A 27,094-nucleotide genomic window follows, 5' to 3' on the forward strand; every position below is an offset into this window, starting at 1 on the left:
TTTTTAGGTTTGTATATCACTTGAAAGTTTTCCCAGAAGAAAAAAATATAAAAACAGCCAGGAAAATTTTGGAAAGGAGAGTTAAGAGATGTCTGAGTTATCAGATAAAAATATGGGGTGTTAACAGTATCTACCTCTTAGCTTGTCATGAAGATTAAAAGTTATTATTTATTAAAATTTTTAGTGTCTGGCACAGAATAAACATTTAGTATAGTTGTAACTGCTGTTCTTACTTCCCTGGTATGGACATTCATAAACACTGTGTGTGGAAAGGTCTGGCAGTTGTGTATCATGGTGGGGTAAGAAGAGAGTGATTCAGCTCCTAGAGTATAAATCGTATTTTTAATACATAGATCAAAACAAAGCTTGAACCACACCACTTTTGTGAACAGTTGTTCATTTTCTACATACATAGTCTCTTCCTAGCAGTTCCTCTTCTTAGTTAAATACGTAGGAATAATCTCTACCTATATACAAGAGACTTAGGTCAAACGGTTCACTGCCAACTTGTTATCCTAAGTACTTGGGAGACTGAGAACTAGCAAGTATTTGTGCTTCTTGAGATCTTCTGGGTCTGCCCTCCTAAACCACCTAGAAGGCTGAGATTGTGAGGATTCTGATTTCAGGACATCCTAAACAGAAATGTCTGCAAGACTCCTATCTTGATGTAGGGAACCTGGATACCAGGGCATACTTGTAATCCCAGGGATGATCATGGGATTTTTAGGGAAGCCTAAAAAGTAGTCAGATTGTATCCCAGACACTTCTCATCCCCATACAGGAAGTGAAAATCTATCCTAAAAATAATCAATGATAAATGTGGCTAAAGACATGGCTCAGCAGTATCATGCCAGCCTAGTAAGCTGGCTTAACTGCCCCCCCCCCCAACAAAAAGTGAAAAAGAATAATGAATTTGTCTCAAAAACAGCATTGAGCTAAAAACAAGTTGCAGAAGATAGATAGGATCTGAATAGTATTGATATAGATTTGGAAAACATGCAAAATGTTACATGCATTCTTAATGGCTATGCATATACTAATAATATAAGAGATGCAAGGGAATGAAAACCTCAGATTTGAGATAGCAATTACCTTTTTGGAAGGAAGAAAAAAATAGCATCTCAGAATGATTCACAATTCTATTTAATATTTTTATTAGAAAAATGGTAAACTTTTATTAAGCTGGAGTCAAGTATACAGATCTTCATATTTGTCTCTTTCTTTTCCTCCTCCCGTTCCTTCCTTCCTCTTTCCTCCCCTCTCCGTGTGTGTGTGTGTGTGTGTGTGTGTGTGTGTGTGTGTGTGTGTGTGTGTGTGTGTGCGTGCGTGTGTGTGTGTGTGTGTGTGTGTGTGTGTGTGTGTGTGTGTGTGTTGGTCCTGAGCACTGTCAGGGCCTGAGCACTGTCCCCTGAGCTTTTTACTCAAGGGTAGTGCTCTTGAGCCACAGCTCTACATCAGGATGTCAGGATGTGGTGTGTGTGGTGTTGGGGGGAGGGGGTCAATGGGAGATGATAATTTCATGGACTTTCCTGCCTGGGCTGGCTTCAGACTGTGATTCTCAGGTCTCAGCCTCCTGAGTAGCTAGGATTACGACAGTGCCTGGCTTGTCTCTTCTTATGTTTGAAGAATTATAAATAGATTAAGAAAGATATGTGAAACTGGTACTAATGGTTCATGCCTGTGGTCCTAGCTACTCAGGAGGCTGAGATTGGGGAATTGAGTTGAGCCAACCTAGGTAGAAAGTTTGTAAGACCCCATCTCAACCAATAGCTATGAGGTATCAACTAACTTAAACAGCCTGTTGATGATTGTGATTTGAAATTAACTTTGTTATAATTAAGTTAATTGGAATTCATTATTACTTTTCATAAATTGTCCATGTTTTTTTGGTCATTGTTTTTTTTGTTATTCATTTCTAATCAGCAGTATTTGTCTCCAGGGAGTTTTGTGACTTCTCTTTTGCTCATGGGCATTTGGCTGCAGAAAGAGGCCAGGAAGGGTGATTGAGGGGTCTTCTGGGAGTAGCTGTGCTTGAGGAGTAACTTTAAGGTGAAACATGTTCTGTTTTCTGCCCAAGTGCTAGGATCATCTGCCACACTCTATAGATACAGCACTCTTATAAACCTACAGTGTTAAGACAACCCGGTGTAGCTATTTTAGGAACTAGAGTAACGTTGTTACTTTCATCTTCTTTTCCACATAAAATACTTTGTGGTGCTTGAACACTGTTAAGCATCTCTGGTACCTGTATCACATTTGAGTATGTCTAGCTTTGGCTGTTTGAAGGGGTGGCATTCTGTGGTGTGGTGAGATGGTAACGATAAGATAAATGAATCTGGTTTGTTTAGAGTGGCCTCAGTGTGATGGCATAAAGGATTGGTAAAATGATTTTAGAAATTATATGAGTAGTGTTTGTATGTTATAGAATTTTTAATTTGAATAAATGTAATTGTATATCTATCTTCATAGATTATTAAGAATATTTTAAACAACAACAACAAAAAATAGAAACAAAATCTTGTTGTTTCTTACCATGGCTCTGAACCCTTAGGCTTAAGTAATCTTTCTGCCTCATTTTGTGAAATAGTTGCAACTACAGGTATGCATTATCATGCCTAGCAAAAATCATTTTTTAAAAGATATAAAATGTATACACAGGGCTGGGAAGGTGGCTCAGTGGTAGAGCGCTTGCCTTGCATGCATGAGGCCCTGGGTTCGATTCCTCAGCACCACATAAGCAGGAAAAGCTGGAAGTGGTGCCGTGGCTCCAGTGGTAGAGTGCTAGCCTTGAGCTGAAGAGCTGAGGGACAGTGCCCAGGCCCAGAGTTCAGGCCCCACGACCGGCAAAAAAAAAAAAAAAAAAAGCATACACAGAAGAATATGACAAATAAGTTAATAATACTGTAGTTTTAACAAGAAATGACAAGATTATTCATAAACATGAATTTGTTGAGAACATAGATTGTTAAGAAAAGACTATTTTTTTTTCCTGATTGAGGCTTGAGCTCAGGGCCTGGGTGTTGCCCCAAGCTCTTTTGCTTAAGGATAGTGCTCTACCACTTTGAACCATAGCCCCACCTCTGGTTTTCTTGTTGTTAATGGGTAATAAGAATCTCATGGACTTTCCTGCCCCAACTGGTTTCATACTGTGATTCTCAGATCTCAGCCTCCTGAGTAGCTGGGATTACAGGTGTGAGCTACCAGTGCCCAGCTTAAGACCAAATTCTTTTTTTTTTTTTTTTTTGTCAGTCGTGGGGCCTGAACTCGGGGCCTGGGCGCTATCCCTCAGCTCTTCAGCTCAAGGCTAGTGCTCTACCACTTGAGCCACAGCACCACTTCCAGCTTTTTTTTTTTTGTTTATGTGGTGCTGAGGAATCGAACCCAGGGCCTCATGCATGCAAGGCAAGCACTCTACCACTGAGCCACCTCCCCAGCCCAAGACCAAATTCTTAATAGACAAAAGATACCAAAGAGGATATACATATTACTAGTACATATAAAAGACATACATATTTTTTTCTGCTGGTTGTGGTAACATATACCTGTAATTCCAGTACTATAGAGGCTGAGGCAAGAGAATCTTGAATTCAAGGTCAGCTGTAGCTATCTGTATCACAGCCTGTCTCAAAAAAAAAGAAAGAAAAAGAAAAAGAAAAGAATTTTACATCCCTAGCAATCAAAGAAGTGTAAGTTTAAGATGCTATTGATAAGATTAACAGACAGTGTTTTAACACCATATTGCTGAAGTGTTGCAATGGACATCTATTTTCTTTGGAAGATAGTTATAATGTGTAGGAGACATAGGAAAGATAATAATATGCAAAAATATGCATAAATTATTACCATCCAGGTCCTTGATGACTGAAGTGCTTTCTTCTAACAAGAAAAAAATCAGATGCAATCTAAAAGTTCAATCTTGGGTTAGCTATTTTGAATAAATGATGAGTATCTGTATGATGCAGTGTTATACAACTATTAGAGCTTATATTATAAAATTTAACTGGTGAGAGTGATTGTCATGATACTAAGTAGGGGAAAAGCAGGATGCCTAATCTCAGTAATATTTTGGAAAGAGAGGCACATGGCATATGAAAAGACTGGAAATATGAATGCCAGATGGTAGGAGGGCTCTGGGCTTTAGGATCATGATAATTGTTCATTCAGGGTTTCTGATTGCCTGTGTGTCCAGTTTCTCTTAAGTGTGCATGAGCTTTTGTAATCAGAAAGTAAGTGAGTATTATTTACTTACAGTCTTGTCTATAATGACCTTTCAATGCTAGGGAATGTGGTCTGTCTAGGCCTTTGTAGCAGGTTCTTTGTCTATGAGGAGGCTGTTTAACAAGAGAGAACTTTGGTGTTTTTGTTGTTGTTGTTTGTTTTTGTTTCTGTTTTATGAGAGAGGGCAACATTTTCCTTTTTAATTGAATTACATGAGAATAAAGTGTGGCTTTCTTGTATGGAGAGAGAAGACTGCATGTAACTTCCTCGGTAGTCATCTTAAAATATAATGTCTGGCTGGGTACTAGTGGATCACACCTGTAATCCTAGCTATTCAGGAGGTTGAGATCTGAGGATTGTGGTTCAAAACCAGCCTAGATAGGGAAGTCTGTGAAACCCTTATCTCTAATTAAAAAGCAAAAAGCCAGAGTGGCGCTGTCACACAAGTGGTATAGCACAGCCTTGACCACAATAGCTCAGGAACAGCTGTCAAGCCTTGAGTTCAGTCCCTAAGATCAGCAATAACCAACCAACTAGCCAAACAATGTATGAAAGAGTTTTAGAAAATGTTCTCTATATAGGAAAATAAGTATTGCCTTTTTTGACCTTGAAAAAGTTTCAGCCTGCTATTTATCACTAAGGCAGAATTTGTCATTATTCTCTAGAGTTGTTAATGAAGTATCACTTTAGTTGCTGATCTTAAAGAATACTTCAAACAAATATTTATTTTTTCCTATTTTTGCCACAGTTCCCTTTATAATGTCAAGTAATAGCCATGCTTGCAGCTTCCTAGTGTATTTATTGGCAAAAGCCTACTAGTATTAGACATACTTTGTGATTATAAGTTAGCAACTTATTTTCAATTGTTATGATTTACTGAAAAATTTTATATACTATTTATATCTTTAGTTTTGACTTACAGGAAATAGTACCTTACTAATCTTTAACTGTAGATGTGAAGAAGAGATAGAATATATTCCTACTTTTAAATCAGTAGAAGAGTACAAATTATTAAATAAAGATCTCAGTGTGTAAATTATTAAATACTTCGTGTGTTTGTATATCCATCATGTACACATAAATGAAGAATATTGAATTACATAAAAACATTTACACAAGCATTTGACAAAATTAGACCAACAAAAGGGAAGTTTTGAGGCAGAGCATGTTATGGACTTTAAACATGGTATTTTCAAAAATAACATGTTTGTTTTTTTCCTGTAGAGTTAGAATTTTGACAAATCATGAAAAAAAAATACACTCCCTGAACATACAATGCAATATCTGATTCTTATCTGAGATGGACAGAGAGACTGTAGGTTTTCTTTTCTTTTCTTTTTTTTTTTTCATTACATCTGTTTACCATATGGTATTTAGATTGTTAGGCAATCCAAAATAAAATAGTTATATATCACAGAGAGTAATCCTCTTATGCTTCAGTAATTTTGTCTCATCTTTAAAGATTTATCCTCTCAATTTGATTCCTGGCAGCCGTGAGAATTTTGCTTTAGTGAGTTATTCTGGTCATCTCCACTACAAAGGAATGGTTTCACATTCTATTTTAGTAATCTGGGAATGGCAAATATTTAGAAGAAGTGCAATACAATGGCTGAAAAAAAGAAGGAAATGAAAGTTTGGTGGGTTCTTCTCTTATCTGCATTAGACTTGAAAGTATCTTTGTCTTGGGAGGGAAGAAGAAACTGCAAATTTTGCAAGTAAGTTAAATTCTTTTCAGTATAACTTTATGAATGAATAGAGAAGACTATTCTCTGCATGTTTCCTTTTTTTCCACTTTTGAAGTATCTTTAGGCCATTGTTTTGTATGTTTTAGGCTATTTCCTATTTCTCTGACTTGGTTTTCCATGGAATTTGACATAACAAAGAAAGCATTTCCTTATGGAATTCTGTACATGCCTTATATTCTGATGATAGGCCAAATCTACTGGGAAAATGATGACAATAATTAAATGTCTTAATTATATAAGTGTTTAAAAATAGAACACTGTGAAATATAAATTAGAGAAACTAAAGAAAATTTTTTGCAAAACGTTTTTTTTAAAGAAAGAATGTTATGTAGTGAAATATCTTAAGTGTGATTAGACCATCTTTTCCTATATCATGGGGAATTTTATGGGCTAGTACTAGCAACTAAAGAAATGCTAAAGTAAGTAGGAGAATAATTAGACATATTTTAAACTTGTGGTGTGTGTGTGTGTGTGTGTGTGTGTGTGTGTGTGTGTGTGTGTGTGTGTGTGTTTTAAAGATTACAAGGCCTACTATTTAGCTGAATGTAGGGTTTGGAGGGTAGTCGGAAAATGCACTTTAGGTACCCTAAAAACGTTTGTACTCTTTGACTCAGCAATTCCAGGCATGAAAATTTATCCTAATAAAATAGTTTAGAAGAAGCATCAACACTATGAATGAACATTTGTGCAAAAATTTTAATAGAAACATTACTTTTATGAGTTCCAGCTTTTCCAAAATAAAGAACACACATTGTTGTTGTTGCTATTGTTTTGAGTGCTAGTCCTGGGGCTTGAACTTAGGATCTGGGCACTACTGGACCACTACCACCACCACCACCAACAATAACAAAAAGACCCATGTTTCCTTTTCCTGGAGTTGGTTTCTATAAATAGTATTTTAAATGTTCAGAGAAGTTAAACTTTTGGATTTCTTACCTAAAGGTATCCTCCTTCAGTCTATTGTGTGTGAAGGCCTTGAATTGTGTATAGGTTATCATGTCCAGGTATATTTTAGATCTAGCTTCCACATATGAGAGAAAATATGTGCACTTGTCTCTCTGAGCTTGGTTTACCTCACTAAGTATGATTTGTTCGAGGTCTGTCCATTTTTCTACAAATGATATAATCTATTTTTCTAATAGATGCGTAAAATTCCATTGTGTGTGTGTGTGTGTGTGTGTGTGTGTGTGTGTGTGTGTGTGTGTGTGTGTGTGTGTGTGTGTGTGTGTGTGTGTGTGTGTGTGTGTGTGTGTGTGTGTGTGTGTGTGTGTGTATACCACATTGTATTGATCTACTCGTCTAGGGCATAACACTGTGAATACCATGATTACATTTTTTTTTTTACCTTTCATCCCTCCTTTCCCGTGCCCCTCCTCCCTTATTTCCACTAAGAAACAGAAAAAGAAAAAGAAACATACACAAACACCAGCACTACCACCAGTAACATAAATAACATGCATTTCTGTTTTCTGGAATTCACTTTGATAAATAGTATTTTATATGTTCTGGAGAATTAGGCCTTTAGGTTCCTTCCCCTATTGATATCCTCCTAGAGTCATGTCCAGTTATATTTTAGATCTAGCTTCCACATGTGAGAGAATATATCACTGTTTGTCTGTGAGCTTAGCTTTCCTCATTTAACATGATTTGTTTTGGGTCCATCCATTTCCCTCCTTACAAATGGCATAATTTAGGGGCTGGGAAGTTGGCTCAGTGGTAGAGCGCTTGTCTTGCATGCATGAGGCCCTGGGTTCGATTCCTCAGTACCACATAAGCAGAAAAAAAAAAAAAGCCAGCAGTGGTGCTATGGCTCAAGTGGTAGCACGCTAGCCTTGAGCTGAAGAGCTGAGGGACCACGCCCAGGCCCAGAGTTCAGGCCCCACAACCAGACCATCCCCCTCCCAAAAAAAACAAATGACATAATTTATTCTTTCTAATGTATGAGTAAAATTCTATTGTGTATGTATACTACATTTTTTGGATCCACCCATCTGGGTATGCACTATTGTGAATAGTGCAGCAATGAACATGGATGTGCAAGTATCTTTACAATATCCTGACTTGTAACATTTTGGGTATATGCCCAACTTATATGACTGGGTTATAGGGAAGTTCTGTGTTTAATTTATTTGAGGAACCTCCAGAGTGCCTACCAAAATGGTTATACATTCCCAGTGACAATGAAATATGGTTCATTTTCCCCCCATCCCCACCAGCATTTATTGTTGTTTGAATTTTTGATACTGGCCAATATAACTGGAGAGAGATGGAATTTCAAAGTTGTTTGATTTGCATTTCTTTTATGGCCAGGAATGTTGAGCATTTCCTCATTATGTTTATCTCCAGTTCTTCTGTGAAGTCTCTTTTAAGCTCCTTTGCCCATTTAGGATTGGTTTATAAGCTTTGGGAGGGGTTATTTTCTTGAGCTCCTTGTATATTTTGGGTATTAGGTCTTTCTCTGATGCATTTATGATAAATATCTTCTCCCAGTCTGTTGGCTGACCTTCTCGTTTAATAAATATGCTCTTTGCTATGTAGAAACTTTTTATTTTGATGTAATCCCATTTGTCAAGTCTCTCTCCTATTTGCTGTGTCCCTGGAACTCTTTTCAGAAAGTTCCTTCCTATGCCTATAAGTTCTAATATTTCTCTTCCGTCTTGCAGTAGAGAAACATTACTTTTATGAGTTCCTATCTTTTTCAAAATAAAGGTCATACTTTTACTTTAATGCCAGTGCTGGGGTTGAACTCAGGGTCTGGGCCTAGAGTTTAGAATTCCTAGGTACTAGACGTCTATGATATATGGACCCATATGTATATGTTGAGATCAATGGTTTTCAGTTATAATTTTTCAGGGATGTTGTTCATAAAACAACCCTAACCCTAACCCTGAAGTGGGTTCTGAAGTGGGCCCTGAGAACAAGCATTTACAGCAAAACACAGCAGCTGTAGCTGGTTGTAGACCACACTTTGTTTAACAGGACTTTATTGAATGGACTTTGGAATCACATTATTGAGCTTTGGATACAGTTCTTATACTTTATGAGATATGTGACTATAATTAATGATTACTGCTGCTTAATATTTATATTATACCCATAGCAGTTAAGGCATTTTATTTTGATTTAAAAAATGTTATTATAAAGGTAATGTGTGGAGGGCTTATTGTTTCATAAATCAGGTAATGAGTACATTGCTTTTTGGACAGTGTCACCCCTTCCTTCTCTCTCTCCCAGTGTTCCCTCTCATCCCAGCCCACAAGTTGTATAGTTCATTTGCAACATAATGGCTACCTGGTACTACTGTTTCAAAGACATTTTAAATTGCCACTCAGTACATAACATCAGCGTGTAATAAACAATTGATGGGTAAAATAGAAAAACAAATGTCATGATTTAGTAATACAGCTGATTCATGTATTATTCATGAGATTTTTTTCCCCGTGTGTGACAGCTATTAAAACTAAGTACCTAAACTGAATTTAGAGCCAGACTTTCAGACCACTCTAACATTAAGGGTTAAGTCAAACACCCCACCCCCACCCATATTATATGTGCTGCTGAAGCAAGTAGAGACCCCCCCCCCCACCATATTGAAAAGATCAGTACAGCCTCTCTATTAGTGAGTTTTTCTTAGCAGTGACAAAATACCTGACGAACAACTTAAAGGAGTAAAGATTTGTTTTGACTCCAAAGTCTCAATTCATGGTCACTTCGCTCTTCTCAGTCCATGGTCACTTGGTCCTTTTGCTTCTGGGCCAGTTGTGAGGCAGAGGGCATCATAGCATAACAGCGTAGTAGAGGAAAGCTGCTCACCTCTTGCCCAACAGGAGGCAGAGAGAAGAGAAGGACTCAGAACAAAATATGCCCTGAAAAAATGTGCTTTGTCACTTACTTCTTCCAGCTAGTCCTACTTCCTAATAACCCATGCAGTGCTAAACTTGTCAGTACATTAATTGTTGAGGTTGGCATCCTCATCGCCTCTCAATAGCGCCATCAGCTGGGGATCCGTTGTTCAACACAGGAGATTTGTGGTGGAGAACATTTCATAGCCAAATCCTGACAACCAACCTCAAAATGTATTTTCAGCTAAAGCTCTTCTGACTGAAGACAGAATTTTCTTTCTCCCTGGTAAATAATACCTGCATTTCTTCCTTAAGGAGGATGAGGATTAACTTGGTATAGAAGGCAACTGAACGCAAATGTATCTGGCTGGGAGCCAGCTCTTTGAAGTTGTTTGACTTGCATAGACTAACCCTGTCAATTCCAAAGGTATAGGAAGTTGTAGAGGACTTTGATGTCAGAACTGTTGAGAGACATTGTCTTCTGTTGTATTTCCTTTGAAGAATGATTCAAGGCAATCTTCACTTACAGAGGGCCAGTTTTTTGACCTGGAAAACCTGGAAAGAAAAACCTTTGGCCAAAAGGGAGTTGAAAGTTGCTACAAGTGATTTGAAAAATCATGTTGGAGTTAATCTGGTTTACCTAGAGGCAGAGGATTAGTTTGTTCAAAATGATTCCTTGTGGGAATTTGTAGTCCAATGGAATACATTGTTGGGCACTGACATGTTTAACTAACTGTAGACATTTCTGGTACGGGCAAGGTTATTGATAAATGCACATACCCTCACAGTGTGTGTGTGTGTGTGTGTGTGTGTGTGTGTGTGTGTGTGTGTGCGCGCGCGCGTGTGCGCGCGCGCGCCGGTGGGTGTCATCACAGAAGTTGAAGGTCCAGTTTCAGAGATAGCAAGTTATCAGGTTTCTTCTCTGATGTCAGATTAATGGGAAATTGGAAACTGAAAGCTGGCATGTGTTACCCTCTTACACGTGAACACTTTGCTAGTTAAGACAGGCAGATTTTCAACATAGTTGTTTGAATACTTGAGGTACAAGCCCCTCTTTTCTTGCCTGCTTGTCATCCTTCTGATTGGCTGCTCTTATAATAGCCAGGATACCTGCACATTTTTCAGGACATTGAGACAAAAAGAAGCTTGTCAGAGTAATTTCTCATAAACTCGTGGTTTCAAGGAGAATAGTTTCTTGAATCAGGTAATTTATAAATGCCACATTGGTTTAAGTCTTTTTTGGAGGGGTATTTATAATACTGATGCCCTTAAGAAAGGTTAACAGATCATATGATCTAACTTGGTAATATGGGACAGGTTTGGAGGTCACAAGAGCAGCCCATAGCACTGGTGAGCCAGTATTATGTCACTAATAGCAAACTGGGTTCATGTTGGTATTTTCTTGGGTCCTCGGCAACAAGTTCCTGTGGAACCGAACAGGTTTGTGTGGACTTGAAGAATGAATCTGTCTGTCTGTTAAGGACAATGTAACATTTCATACCAGTTGTTCCATTTCTGGAAAATGGATTAACTCTGGAATTTCTTGAGGCATCATAGCATGGCCCTACTTACGTTACTCCTGTTCACGCTGAAGTGATGAGTGTAAAATTGCAAGGGCCATTGTAAAAGTTTAATTGTAAATAATGGCATCACATAGAAACCATAGGCTGTGTAGTCACTATGTGGGTGTGAAGGAGGCAGAGTAAATTTTTGGGTAAGGTATTATATATTGAAAAAGTATCTTGTATGTGTGTGAGGCAATCTACCATTGAGGTCTTTTAAAAAATAAAAACTTTCATGTTTTATGTAATAAACCAATCTTAAGGAAGGTTTTTTTTTTTTTTTTTTGGGTCCAGTCGTGGGCCTGAACTCTGGGCCTGGGCGCTGTCCCTCAGCTCTTCAGCTCAAGGCTAGCACTCTACCATTTGAGCCACAGTGCCACTTCCGGCTTTTTTCTTTTTCCTTATGTGGTGCTAAGGAATCGAACCCAGGGCCTCATGCATGCAAGGCAAACGCTCTACCACTGAGCCACCTTCCCAGTGCAAGGAAGGTATTTTTTAAATTAATATTTTCTTTGATGTTTTTATTGGGCTAAAAGGGCAAAGAGTTTTAGTAAATTTGTTCTGGAGTAAGGAAAGTCTCAGCTCAAATAGTTTGTACAAAAATGATAAATTGAAATGTCTGCAATAATGGGAGAGGCTCTTTTAAATTTTGAATTTTTCAGGATTTTTATCTGAATATATATATATATATATATATTTTAATAACAGACTCTGGTATACACTGAGGATGAACAGACAAACCAGAAAGTATTTAGAAATTCCCTGTTTTTCTCCCATAAACTAGAAGAAGGAACCACAAGTATTTATTTATATTTCTAAATTTTGTCTTTTATCAGAACTACAAAACATTTGATATTTTGCTTTATATTATTTTAGTGATAACCATATTTTGAGTACTTGGTTATGTCAGGTTTTTGTGTTTTTTTAACTTTATTGAAAGACCTGTAAGAGATTTATTCTTAGTGAGTTTATTTGGTTGATTATATATTTTTAACCTTGAAAATAAAGTAAACAAGGCAAGTTCTTTTAAAAAAGTAAACATGTACTTACAAAAGTAAAACACTTTTTTTGATGTTCCTTAAAATATATTTGTGTTTTAAAATATATATTATTTAAAAATTAAGTGATGTGTGTTTTTTATTTCTGATAGCAATTTTGAGAAAAGCATTGGGATACTTTTGAAGTCAAGAAATTTTAAGTTAAGACTAAAAGAAAAAACTCAAAATCTTTGCAAGCTAGTATTAAATTGATGTTAGTCTTTTGAAAGCTGGGCCTTTGGTGTACTGTTACATTATGTGGCAAGGTGTGTCTGTTGAACTGATTATTGATAGGTGAACTGTTTTTCTCCAGTAAGTGTTTTTCTGGAATTCCTAAAGACTTGTGCTTAGAAGGAGCTCTTTCAAGAGATTTTCTTACTAAAAGAATGCAAACAGTAGCACTTGGGATGGTATCCTTTAGTTTTTTTGATACTGTTTCTCTTCTAAATGGAAGTTTTCCATTGGCCCATTGTTTTTCCATGTAACCAATTTTCCCATATTCATCACATACTACAACTGCATGAACTTTCTAGACTTTGAGGCAAAGGCCATGAGAAGCATCCCGATTATACTAGGGACATAAGATAATGAAAAAGATGATTTTGTTAAAAAAAAACACGAATGTTCTTAGCATTACTTTAGCAATATATAACATTTGAAAGAAGGTAACTTTATTTCATTATCGCAATGAAACTTTTAAGCTTTTCCTATTTTGCTGCCCAGAGCAAAAAAATATAGCCAAGAAAGTAATGTTTTCTATCTTTATTTAGCAAATTTAAATAATCTGAAATTCAGTTATAGCAAAGAACTTTTGATGTTGTTACATGTTCTGAAATGTTAAATATGATCTGTAAAGTAGAAGTAAATTAATAAATAACTTCTTAGCAAAAAATATTTTATTTGGCATATGGAATATAATGTTCAGTCTCTTAATGTTTTAGGTGATTTTTGTTGTTGTTTTGGATCTTGCTATATAGTATAGGTTAGCCTTACATATGCAATCTTCCTGCTTTAGCTTCCTAAGAGCTGGAATGGATGGTAGAGTCTCCCCTTTCATACCCACCCTCCCTGTTCTGCTCAGCAAAGTGATTTTTTTTAAATGATGAATTTCTTTATAATGCAAACATAATTTTATAATTTACCATCATTACAGAGGCTTACTTATTCATCTATCCATTTTGTATAATTATTGCTTGTTTTCTATATAGCTAGCTTTCCATATGTTAAGCTATACATTTAATAGTAAGCCAAACAATCATGATCTGCCCCCGTAGAGTTTATGCTTTATTTTATTAATAATGTATTGAACTCAGGGGAGACTCTTGGATCTTGCTATAACTCAGGCCAGCCCTCCTGCAAGCCATCATGCTGTGGCTATCTCCCAGGGGAGTGTCTTGCTTGTTTCAAACAAGCCAGTCACAAATTGCCCAAAGGGAGGAGAAAAGGGGGAAGGAACAATATAAAACAGCCTGTCCCTGATCATATCATGGACAGTTTCTGGGTCCCATTGTTCATTCTTCTGAGTGGCCTTTATTTCTTCTTTGTTAAATAAACTCTTTGTTACCTTACTATTAAAAATGATTGAGCTCAAGTTGTATATCAAGTACTGTTCTATAATATATGGTTATGCTCTACTTAAAAACAGGCAATAAATAAGTACTTAATGACTGATGTCATATCAGACTGGGATCAGTACTTCAAAGAGGGTAATACAGTAAAATTAATTAAGTACTGGGCTGATCTACTTTATAGTGTAGTAAAAGAAATAAAAATTAATGTAATTAATACACAGATAAATGTGTTAAATGCCATAAAGGGAAAGCAAAGGATACTATGCCCGTATTTAAATGAAGAAGGTAGGAACCAGTTCATTTTGAGAGGAAGACTGGAAGAAATTATATTTGCTCTTGGATCAAAGTTATAATCATATGTATTAGTTTTCTAGGGCTGCTGAGTGGCTTAATCAACTGAAATTTGTTTCTTAGTTACGGAAGCTTGGATGTCACAAGGTTGGTTACTTCTGGAAACGATGAGGAAGAATCTGCTCTATGTCTACCTTCTGGTGGTTTGCTGGCTTCTTGGTATTACAGACATGTCAAATGACTTAGCATAGAGTTCATATGGTATCATTGGATTTATGAAATACTAGAGCAGGGAAAATGAATCTGTGATGAGGGAGTTTCCATCAGTGGTTGTTTGGGTGGATGTAGTGAGAGAGAGAGAGAGAAGATTAACAGGGTACAAAGAACTTTTGGTGATGACAGAAGTATTCTGTAACTTCTTAGGGTTGTGGCTGTATGAATTACTTACTCACTTGTCAAAACTCATATATTCAAACTTTGTACACAAATATATACCAGATATATAAATTATACCTCAAAAAGTGTTTATAAGTAAGGATAAAAGTCTAAGGATACAACTCAGTGGTAGAGCATCTGCTTAGTAAACATGAGGCCCTGGATTCAATCCCTAGTACTACCCCTCTCCCCCAATAAAAAAGAAAGTAAAAACAGGATAACATAGTTTTGAATAGTTTTTTTCTGAGTATTAAATATGCATTATACACCTATATATGTATTCACACATATATTCACATTCATATGTATGTGTATGATATGTATATATATATGCATATTCACATTTATATTCATATTCATGTATATCTCATAGCCCAGGCTGCCCTCAAATGTATGATCTTCCTGCTTCCCAGTCTTCCTCAAATCTCAGATTACCCAGTGCTGCTGTTACAGGCGTGTATAACCATGCCTGGCTAGTTTTGTACATTTTTTAAATAAAACATTTGTCAGTTAAATTTATGGGAAGTTCTACATTTATAGAATGTTTTATTAAACTTACTAGAAGGCAATTTAGTGAACTTGTCACAATTAATTTTGTTTTGCATCTAATAGTTCTGGTTAAATCCAGAAATAATGAGGTATACCCATTCCTTCAGGGAATATTTCTTGCCATCCATAACTTCCACTTTTTTTGAATATTATATATTTTATAAATGCTGACTAGTTTTATTTATTTTTTATGTACAAAGGCTAATATTCTTTGTTTGCATTAAACATACACGCATATTTTGGATTTGCTTTCAGAAAGATACTTCCTATCTAATCTGAATCATAAGAATTTATTTTCTCCCGCCTGCATCTTAAATCTTCACAGTAAGTAGTGCATTTTTACTGTCAGTTTTTCCTTCTGCTTTGTATCTCCATGTCCTACAGATGAACTGTAGGCATCTGATATTTACTTTATGGTGCTTGAAGAAAAACAAACCTTATGAAATTCTCTCCTTTTTAGAGATTTGGTTAGTTTCTCAGGGATTATAGCTTATACTAATGTGGAAGACATTTAACTTCAGGGATATAAACATCTTTTGAGTGGAAAATGTTTGTTACTACCAGATATATTCTGAAGTTTAAGGCAGTATCAAATGTCCTTTTCAGAGGTAGTAAGGAGAATTTTTTTTAAAAAATGGCTGAGGTCATATTGTAAGCTCTTGAGGGAGGGAACATAATTATTGAAGTATCAAGTCTGGTTTTATGTGACATAGCATTCTTTAAAGAGTAAATGTGATGCTGTGGAAAAACAAATGAGAATTTCTTAGATAATTTTAAACTATTGAAACCTTGTTATTGGAGGAGGTATAGCTGAATGGTAGAGTACCTGCTTACCAAGCATGAAGTCCTGAATTCAAGGCCCAGTACCATCAAAAAAAAAAAAAAAAAAAAGTAAGACTTATGAGTGCTCACTTCAGCATCACATATACTTTAGTTTCATTTTTAATTGAAACTCTCTTTCCAAATTTTATTTTATTTTATTTTATTCTGTCAGTCATAGGGCTTGAACTCATACCCTGGGCACTGTCCCTGAGCTCTTTTGCTCAAGGCTAGTGCTCTCTTACTTTGAGCCACTTCTAGTTTTCTGGTTGTTAATTGGAGATAAGAGTCTCACAAAATTTTCTTCCCCCAGCTGGTTTCAAACCGTTATCCTCAAACTTCAGCTTCCTGAATAGCTAGGATTATAGGTATAAGCCACTGGTGCTCAGCTCTAGATAATAATTTTAAGACAAGATAGTAACATACCTGAAAAATTAGAGATGGGAAACAAAGAAGAAAGTAGTGAAGGAAATGATGACCTCAATTGAGTACAAGACAATCCCATTTGATTTCTTTTTTTTTTTTTTTTTGTCGGTCGTGGGGCTTGAACTCTGGGCCTGGGCGCTGTCCCTCAGCTCTTCAGCTCAAGGCGAGCGCTCTACCACTTGAGCTACAGCGCCACTTCCTCCCATTTGATTTCAATTAATATTTTATAAACAGAAACTAAAGCTAGGTACTTAACTACTAGCCAGTAGTTCTTGGGAGTTACAGAATGAGGAAAAGTGTTTTGTCTGTTTTGTTATTTTTGAAATTATTATTGTTACTGTTTAGGGGTTGCAAATCCTTAGGTTATGAGTACAGTGCTTCTTGGTCAATGTTAACCTTCCTTTGTTCTGTTTTGTTACTTTAATTTGAGGAACATAAAAGCATATTTGTAAGCTAGTAGAAATAATCCAGTAGAGAATTTTAATACTCAAGTACATGAGAATGAGTGGAATCTAGTAGTTGAGAAGGGTTAGCCTTAGAAGTGAAGAGTGGAGGGGCTGGGAAGGTGGCTCAGTGGTAGAGCACTTGCCTTGCATTCATGAGGCCCTGGGTTCAATTCCTCAGCACCACATAAGCAAAAAGAAAAAAAAAAGCCGGAAGTGGCGCTGTGGCTCAAGTGCGCTAGCCTTGAGCTGAAGAGCTGAGGGACAGCGCCCAGGCCCAGAGTTCATGCCCCATGACCAGACCCCCCCCACCAACAAACAAACAAACAAACAAACAAAAAAGAAGTGAAGAGTAGAATGATAGAAAATTTACCTGTATCTAGATACTGGTATGGTAAATTGGGAAAGATCTCCTCTGATTGCTCATTAATGTTTTATTAATGAAGTAGTTCATTAGAGAATAGAGAAGGATTTGTAAAGTTTGAGGAGCCAGGAAAAGTTATGACATACTTATATGAAGATAAAAGAGAAAAGACTTGAAAAGATTTTCCCACCAGAATGAAAGTTGAGACCAATGGCAGTCAGCTCTAGTAGATGCCAGGAGGCAGTGGAATGATATCTTCAGAGTACTGAAGGAAAGAGGAGTGGAACAAAAAAGGCATTTTTGCTACCTGCAGAGACTCAGGATATATACTACTTGGAATTTTGGCTGAAAGAGCTACAAAAGCTAGAAGAAAATGGAATCAGATAGAAAATCTGAGTTGCAAAAATTCTTATGAGTAAAAACGTAAGTTTTTTTTTTTGTATTGGTTTCTGAAGGGAATATTCAGTTGTAGGAAGTAGATTTTTATAGTTCTAGATTTTATACTAGATTTTATAATTAAGTATTTAATATCTCTTCTAAAATATTGGAAAATTTGAAACATATGTTTAATACAACACTGCAGTTATTGTTTCTTTTTCTTTCCAATGAATGGGAAAACAAAAAGCTCTGCAAGCTGTTCTTTAAAGAGCTCATATCGTTTAAGCTGCCTTCATGATCACTGTGTTAGAAATTTAGATGTAGTATGACCTTAGGTTAGATTACACTATGAAAAATTAGACCGTAACAGAGATATTTGACAATGCCTCCCAAATGTATCAAAGATTAAATCTTTGATTTATCGGATACCTAACACAGGCTTTGAGATGTTTCTTTCTTTCTTTTTTTTTGGTTGGTCATGGGGCTTGAACTCTGGGCCTGGGCGCTGTCCCTCAGCTCCTCAGCTCTTCAGCTCAAGGTGAGTGCTCTACCATTTGAGCCACAGCGCCACTTCCGGTTTTGTGATAGAGATAAGAGTCTCATGGACTTTTCTGCTCCAGCTGGCTTTGAACCATGATCCTCAGATCTCAGCCTCATTAGTAGCTAGGTGTGAGCCACCGGTGCCCAGCTTACTGAGATGTTTCTTAAAGGGTAGGGAAGAGAGCTTCTCTTGAGTGTTAATAAGACTTATGTTTAGGCATTGTCTCAGAAGAAATTATAGTTAATTTGTGCTTAAATACGTTTTAATTCTCCTTGTCTGCTTCAGTTCATGTGTGGTTAAAAAACTCAGATCAAATAAAGCATAGCCTATGAGCTGTATACTCCTACAATTCAAATTCCTTTTATGAGAAAAGAAGTAGTCTACTTACTCATTTCCCTAATCAGGAAGGATGAAGCAATTAGGTATTGGATAAAAACTGAAAAATATTCTCGTGTCCATTTTGTAAAGGCTGAAATTATTTTAAATATCATTGAAAAGATAAAAGATATTTGAATAACTGCCATTGTGGGGATTTCAGATTGTTATATTTTCAAAACCAAAAGATAATATCTAAGTTTGATGTCTGAATTACTTGGTAGGTAGAAAGTGGATTTATGTGTGATTCCCAAGCCTCTATTTTTAAGTAATCATCTAATTTTTGATCTAGTGCAGTATGGCTAATTCATTACCAAGCCATTTGTTCTGAATTGCACCAAAGATATGATTTATATGTTAACTTATTTGCTGGTTTTTCTAGTATAATTTAGCTCATTAGCATTCATGATATTCCAAGTGACTAAATGTTAATTTCTAAAGACATTCCTTTTAATATACTTTATATAAAAATCCAGAAAGTATAATTTGTCTTTAGCATATTCAGAGACTTGTGTTTTAATAAAGTGACTTCTAGTTGTTTATGTTTAGTAGAATATTTTAGTTTATAAAACCATATTTTGAGGGGCTGGGAAGATGGCTTAGTGGCACAGTGCTTTCCTAGCATGCATGAAGCCCTGGGTTTGATTCCTCTATACCACATAAACAGAAAAGGTCAAAAGTGGTGCTATGGCTTAAGTGGTAGAGTGCTAGCCTTGAGCAAAAGAAGCTCAGGGACAGAGCCCAGGCCCTGAGTTCAAGCCCCAGGACAGGCAAAAACAAAAGCAAACAAACAAATTTAAAAAACCTATAGTGTGAAGGACAAAATTCTATTCATATTGCTAGTATATTTGCTGGTAAATGCAAAAGAAATAATCTATTTGGAGACTGATCTTACTGAATTTGTAGATCAGAGTTTTATAACTGCTGTGTCTAAAATTAAATAAAAAAGGGTAGCTACCATATATCCACTCAAGAACAAAGAGAACATGAAAGAAAAAATAGGATCAATTGTGACATACCAAGTGTTTTGTTGGCTTACATTTTATTTTACAAATAGTGAAGCAATTTAAGAAACATTTCTTTCCTTGACTTTTAGTTCTAAAACTTACTAGTCTGAAATGCATGTTAGTAATGCTGAGAATGGAAAATACACACCTGTGGCAGAAGAGTGTGTCATAGTAAATATGTTTATACAGCTGTATAGTAATGTTAGTTATTACAGCATACATTTACAAAATCATGTAATGAGCCTCATTTTCAAACAACTATTAACTTTGTCTTAGAAATAGCTAATTAAAGAATAACTTCAGTTTTCAAGTGCAGACTGTACAAATAACATATAACATCATTGTAGCTGTCCTCTTAACTAAATGCATGGATTTGATCATAAGTATATGTTGGCTAATTTCTGAGAAAATTCAGACTTTTTCTAAAACTGTTTCTTATTTATAATTAATGCTTTCATTGCATATAATACCTACTTTTTTAGTACAAACTGGATTTCAATTAAACTTTATTGCATTTACATGGACTCTTCTGTCATGCTTTAATAAGAATTATAAAATCGACTTAATGTCATCTGTGTGAAAGCTTCCTTTATCGTTAATAAATTTCAGTTATTCCATGGAGTTGTTGGTTTGGGGCAACTTGTGTTAGAATATGAAAAATACTGTTAAAAAGTTAAGCACTAGTTAATTATTATTTGAGACAGGGTCTCACTGTTTAGCCCAAGGTAGCTTTGAACTTGTGATCTTCTTGCCTCAACCACCTTTCTTGTGCTGGCATTATAGACATGTACCACTAGGCCTACTAGTAAAAAATTAAAGCATAAAGGACTTTGGGAATTAAAAAATATTCATAATGAAAAGAAAAAAATATTGTATCCAAAGAAATATTGCCATTAACTGTGTATTACTACTACAGTGTTGTCTGTAAAAATATTTCACCTGAAAAGATGAACAGGTTGTGAATAATTTCATCTTTTTGTTTAACTGTTGAGGACTTGCTGTATATCATGCACTCTGTTAGATTCCAGAAATACCAATACATAGGCTTATTTCTTTTTTTAATATATATTTTTATTGTAAAGATACTGTATATAGGGGTTATAGTTACATGAGTAAGGTAATGAGTACATTTCCTATTGAGCATTGTTACCCTCTCCTTTTTTTTTCCTCTACCATCCCTTCCCGACCCACCTCCCCAATTCCTCCCTCCTCCTCCACCACCAAGTTGTAAAGTTCCTTTTCAACATAATGTCTTGTATATCTCATTGCTACAGTAGGTCAACCTGTATCCTTATTTCAGCATTTTGATATTTCCCTTCCCCTCCCCAAATTAGAAAAATGTATATTCAAGATGCAGGGCACTGGAATCAAATACATTGAAAACAGTGGTTATACCATGGGGGAAGAACATACAAGAGAAACAGAAAAATCACATAGTACATTATAAGTACATTAAAAACAACAACAACAAAGATAAAACCTCTTTTGTCCCTATCTTGGGATTCATTTCTCTTCACATCATCTTATATGGTCAAATGTACATAGCTTTTGACCTTTTCTGCTTGTCCTAGACATATACTAGTTATTGCAAATAAGGGAAACTATGGGACCTTTGTTTCTTTGGGCCTGGCTTACTTCACTTAATATAATTTTTCCAAGTCTTTCCATTTCATAGGCTTATTTCTTGTCCCTGATATTTTAGTTTCTATCTGGAAAGAATTATCAAATACTAGCTGTTAATTACCACAGTTTATTTTTTAAAAACCTCTGACACAAGAGGAAGATACTATATATCTATTCAGTATCTAAATAATGAGATCTTTATTATGGCCTGAACTTTTTAGAACTCTCTGTAGTACGTACTAAATTTTAAGAAGGCCAGGAAATAGAATGTAGTAGATTCACTACAAATCCATTTGTGGGAAAATGATGTGGCACTGTGGCTCAAGTGGTAGAGCTATAGCCTTGAGCAAAAAAAGCTAAGGGACAGTGCCAGGTCCTGAGTTGAAGGCCCAGGACCAAAAAATAAGGAGAAGAAAAGAAAAGTTATCAGCTCTTCCTAGGACTTCCTGTGATATGAACTAAGGGGAGATATAGGATAAAAAGCAGCAGAGAGACCGGAAACAGAGTTTGTTTTCTGGTAGTGCTGTGTAATATCTGTAATATCACCTTTTAAATTAGTATTTGAAAATGAGCAAAGTTAAGATATTTCTAAATAGATAGCAAAGTGTGTTTATCAGTTATTTAATCTCCCTAAAAGAAATAGAAGAAGCATTCAGCAAGGAGAAATGTTATCTCAGATAGAAAGTATGACAACCAAAAAAGTTAAAGCTGTATTGCCAACTGTGGTTCTTCTTTTTCCTCCTCTTTCTCCTTTTCTTCCTCCTTTGTTGAGACAGGGTCTCATATAGATAGCTCAGGCTTGTCTTAGCCTCTTGAGTACTTGTATTGCAGGCATGTACTGCCATGCTTAGCCAAGAGGGCTTAAACCTTATTTTAGCACTTAATCTGTAGTTATGTGTCATGTTGCAGTTTTTTTCCCATTTATATTTTTTCTACCAATAAATTATTTTAGAAGTTAGAGTATTAGTCAATATTAAATTACATCATAAATTACTTTTCTTCTGACATGCCTCTTTTCAGTGTTACATTTTGTCTTTCTCAATTTTCTACTTTTACCTGAGATTGCCCTAATTTTTGCTGTTTTTTTTTTCTTCCCAGTTATTTGATATGTATATCATACAGTTTTGGCCTTGATGGCTCTTTTTTTATGATTACTTTATTTTCTCATTAGTCTATTATTGGTGCCTAGTTTCCTCATATGTTGGACTGTTTCTTAGACTAGGTTAATTGTGTGTTGACTATGCATTAATCAAGGTGTTCCTTAACTTTTAATTTATTCTCAGGGATTATTAGATAGCAAATCAAAAGCCAATCACAGTATATTCTTAAGCTTCAGTAAACTTTTGTTGAACTTATTTGGTTATTTGAGGTTTCACTAAAGAATGTGAGCTAGAAAAATAGCAGTATGAGAGAGGCATGCCTTCATGTCTGAATATTGGCAGGTGATATAGTGGTGGAAGTGAGGATAAAGCATAGTTACCATATGCAGGATGTAATCCTGGGATGTGGAACCATTTGCATGATTCTCAATCTGCATGACTCAATATTGTAACAGGATAAAACTAAGATATTCTATATTTTAGAAAACGGATTGTACTTTGAAGTCTAGGAATAGAGCAAAAATAATGACTGGAATTTACTAAATGAAGATTTATTTGATATAAGAAGGGTCCCAACTCTTCTGGTTGTTACTTGGTAGTCATCTGTATTTTCTTAGAAGGTTTTCCTAGGAAATAGGTAGAATTGAAATATAAAATTAAGAATGAATTGCTTTATAGAATATTAAAGAATAAAACAAGTAAACTAATGATTTAAGCTTCGTTTTTATTGATGGGAATAGCTTTTATATATCAACATATTAAGTTACATGTTTCACTATAGAGGTAAGGTGTTGTTAGACTATATTCTCCAAATATAAACTCCAAGTTAGAGTTTATTTGAAAAAGGAGCTGTTTCCTGAAGTATTTAAATTACTTGAACTATATTACCTTTGTAGTCGTTATTTCATTTGCTGAGCAAGATGTCATCCTTCATGGATATATTTTACTTTCCATTTACTCTTTCTTTCTGCCTTACAGGGAGTCTCAAGTTATTATTATTAAGCATTCAGAAAAGGAGTAAGGTTTTAAAAAGAATGGTAGGCTGGGAATTTAGCTCAATGTTAAAATACTTGCCTAATATGTAAGGAAGGAAGAAGAGGAGAGGGAGAGAGGGAAGAAGGAATGGAGAGAGATGAAGAGAGGGAGAGAAGTGGAAAGGGAAGAATGAAGTGAGGGAAGAATAGAATGAATGAAGGAATGGGCATCTGGTTAGCATTTATATTTGAGATAACTTTAGAAAATTTGAGGTTCAAACAGTCCTTGTTTCTGTATTGATTTGTAACTCAACCCCTTTATTTGATTTATTTATTTATTTTTGTCGGTTGTGGGGGCTGAACTCTGAGCCTGGTGCTGTCCCTCAGCTCTTCAGCTCAAGGCTAGTGCTCTACCACTTGAGCCACAGTGCCACTTCCGGCTTTTTCTGCTTATGTGGTGCTGAGGAATCAAACCCAGGGCCTCATGCATGCAAGGCAAGCACTTTACCACTGAGCCACCTTCCCAGTCCTAACCCCTTTATTTGACATACTTTATATCAACTGTAGATAACTTACTTTAAGGTGTTTTTTTTTTTTTTTTTCCCCTGGACCTGGGTGCTGTCCCTGTGCTCTTCAGCTTAAGGTCAGTGCTCTATCACTTGAGCCACAGTGCCACTTCTGGTTTTCTGGTGGTTAATTGGAGATAAGAGTCTCATGACATTCCTGCCTGGGCTGGCTTTGAACCTTGATCCTCATATCTCAGCCTCCTGAGTAGCTAGGATTACAGGCATGAGCCACCGGTGCCCGGTTATTTTAAGTTTTTAAAAGGAGCATTTGAAACTGGGTGCCAGTGGCTTATGCCTGTAACCATAGCTATGCAGGAGGCTGAGTATGGAGGACTGCTGTTTGAAGCAAGCCCATGACACTCTTATCTCCAATTAACCACAGAAAGCTGGAAGTGGAGCTGTGGCTCTAATGGTGGAGCACTAGCTTTGAGCACAAAAACTCAGAGACAGTGCCCAGACCCAGAGTTTAAGCCACAGAACTGGCAAAAAAAAAAAAAAAAGGAACATTTGAAAAATGAAACACTCTTACAGGAAGACTTGTGCACATGCTCAGTTGAACTTTTAAAATACATTGCCATGGGCTGGGAACTTGGCTCATTGGTAGAGTGCTTGCCTCGCGTACATGAGGCCCTGGGTTCAATTCCTCAGCATCACATTAGCAGAAAAAAGACAGAAGTGGTGCTATGGCTCAAGTGGTAGGGCACTAGCCTTGAGCCAAAATGCTGAGGGAAAGCACCCAGGCCCAGAGTTCAGCCCCCACAACTGACCAAAAAAAAAAAAAATTAAAAATCAAATAAGAGATATTTTTTTGTTGTTGTTGCTTTGTATGTCCCTCACCCCCAGTATAACCCCTGTTTTCACTGTATTTGATGTTGATATAATTTGGGGAGGGGAAGGGAAAAAACAAATTGTTTAAATAGGGATACAGGTGGACCCATTGCAACAATGAGATGTACAAGACGCTATGTCGAAAAACAAACATTACAACTTTGGCAGGGGGCGGGGGTAGGAGGATGGGGAGGGTAGATGGGAAGGCAGGGATTGTGAGGGGAAACTAAGGAGGAGGCAACAATGCTTGATAAGAAATGTACTCATTACTTTGCTCATGTAATTGTAACCCCTCTGTATGGTATTTTCACAATAAAAAACTTATTAATTAAAAAAATTAAAAATCATGACCTGAATGTAACAAATTGGATCAAAACTTTAAAAAAAAGCATTACCAGAATCCAGAAATAAATGTATTTTATTATCTAAAATTTAATTGCTTTTGAAAACATTATGCCAAAGGGATATTCCTTTAATGCTTTCATGTTAGGAGGAGAAAAAAATTCTTTTCTTGACCTGTGAAGTCTATACATTGTTATTAATCTGGGCTGTATGTTTCTCTGGAACAGCTCAAGGAACTTTGTTTTTACAAACAAGATAATATGGGCACCAGGATCTCACCTCTGGTTCACTCTTCTCTCTTCCTCTTCTTTTCAGTTACCTTCTACAAAAAGGCACAGCTGTTTATCACTGAAAGAACAGATGCTGCAAATAGTGTTAATCTTGAATATCAGCCCACCTTTCCCAGGAATGTGATGAAAGATCCTGCAAAACTTAGTTTTTAACTGAGTGTCAAAAGATATGAAAATGCTAAGATCATAGCAAAGTAAAAAAAAAAAAAAATCTCTCATATACTCCTAGCTTCCCAAAGTTTGAGTTCAGCTGTAGTTGTCCACAGTGGCTTTTGTTAGTGTACTAGTATTAGTAATAGCTATTGGCTAACAGTAATTGGGATATCATATGTCCCCCACAGGTCCGGGTGTTGAAGGCTTGATCCTCAGTTTAGTTCTATTGGGAAGTGGTAGAACTTTTAAGAAGTGGGGCCTAGTAAGATGGCCTTCAGGGCATTGAGCAGGTACCCTTGAAATAAAATTAAACCTCATTCCTGTTCTCTTTTCACTCTTTTGCTCCATGACTACAAGATGTGTAGTTTTCCTATGTAATTATCACCATGATGTGTTAAGATTGAAAAGTAGTAACTGGGTCAATCAGCCATGCACGGAAACTTATGAAATTGTGAGTCAAAATAAATTGATTATCTTAAGTATTTATTATAGTAATGGATTATACTTGCTGACTAACACAGTAAATATAATCAGAGATTAGGAAAAGGTACATTTTATCATTATACTAGACCAGGATTATTTTAAGATTTGTGACAGTTCCATTTGTTCTTACATAGGGGATCTGAGCTTAATCTTTGCTGGATTTGACTCCTTGCAAAGCCAACAGGGTGTGGACGTGTACAGCCATGGCATCACACTTGGCAGAGGAAATAAAGAACACTGAATTGCCTCATATCCCATAGGGATGGAAGGTGGAGTGTATATCAAATATGCAGTGTTTGAGGGCTGTGTTGACTGTGTAATGCATAAGGAAATATGACTAGAGGATATTAAGTAAAGTTCCTATTTAGGGATTCTTGGTCAGTGACTGAGATATTCCAGAAAGCTATTACAGTTGGTGACTCAGTAAGGCAGATACCTTAACTTAGGAACAAAACAAAGAGCTTACTAGTTTCATTTTTGCAGCTCTTCATCTTCATTTTCATGTTTTGTTCTCTTGTATTGTAACACTGTCAGATGACAGATCTCTGAAGAATGTAAATACTGAATCTGTCAGATGACAGATCTCTGAAAAATGTAAATACTGAATATCACTAACAACATTGTGATACTTGTTTCTTGTGTGTGCATGCATGTGTGTGCACAGATGTTTAAGGGAAAGGTTATCTTTGTGGTGCTAATATAATTTGAAAACTGGATACAATGGTCTACTAGTAAATAAAGTACTTTATTGAAGGTAATATTGTGTATGATTATTTTTGTTGTAATTATTTTGTGATTAAAGAATCATGATGTCTATTATAGGTTGTAGGCTTTGTTATAAGAGAGTGTTTAAAGTCATGCTAAATGTATTCCTCCTACATTTTCATCAAAAGTATTGCAATCTTAGGTTATTTGAGTTGCATCTGAAATAGGCTAAGAAATTAGTGGATTTTTCTTCTCCAAAGATGTTTAAAGTTAATAGTCCCTCAGATGACTTATATTGGTTCTATGTAGTCCTGTTTATAGCATTGTGAGCATTTGCAGATGCCAAAAGGTAGCGATGTGCATCCCAGCATATTTAGGAGCATAAAGATAGATATCTTGTCTCAACACTGGAACTGGAACATTTGAC

At 36.1% G+C, this 27,094-nt stretch overlaps 1 protein-coding gene across 9 annotated transcripts in view; it reads left to right on the forward strand.

Annotated features, from left to right (window-relative positions):
- The window catches only part of LOC138827290 (protein dispatched homolog 1), a 165,460-nt gene that overhangs the window by 55,114 nt on the left and 83,252 nt on the right, over positions 1-27,094 (forward strand). Inside the window, exons 1-2 of one of the 9 annotated variants that reach the window (XM_070022792.1) lie at positions 5,851-5,933; positions 15,506-15,574. The exons of 5 other annotated variants lie outside the window; for them this stretch is intronic. The gene's annotated coding sequence lies outside the window, so the exon portion shown is untranslated. Of the gene's footprint in view, positions 1-5,850; positions 5,934-15,505; positions 15,575-18,199; positions 18,219-27,094 lie in introns of those variants that run through there. 3 more of the 9 variants (XM_070022786.1, XM_070022793.1, XM_070022794.1) reach the window with 3 other exon arrangements.

Source organism: Dipodomys merriami, unplaced genomic scaffold, assembly GCF_024711535.1.
Source record: "Dipodomys merriami isolate MVZ:Mamm:240054 unplaced genomic scaffold, mDipMer1.0.p SCAF_153, whole genome shotgun sequence".
Classification (NCBI taxonomy): Eukaryota; Metazoa; Chordata; class Mammalia; order Rodentia; family Heteromyidae; genus Dipodomys; species Dipodomys merriami.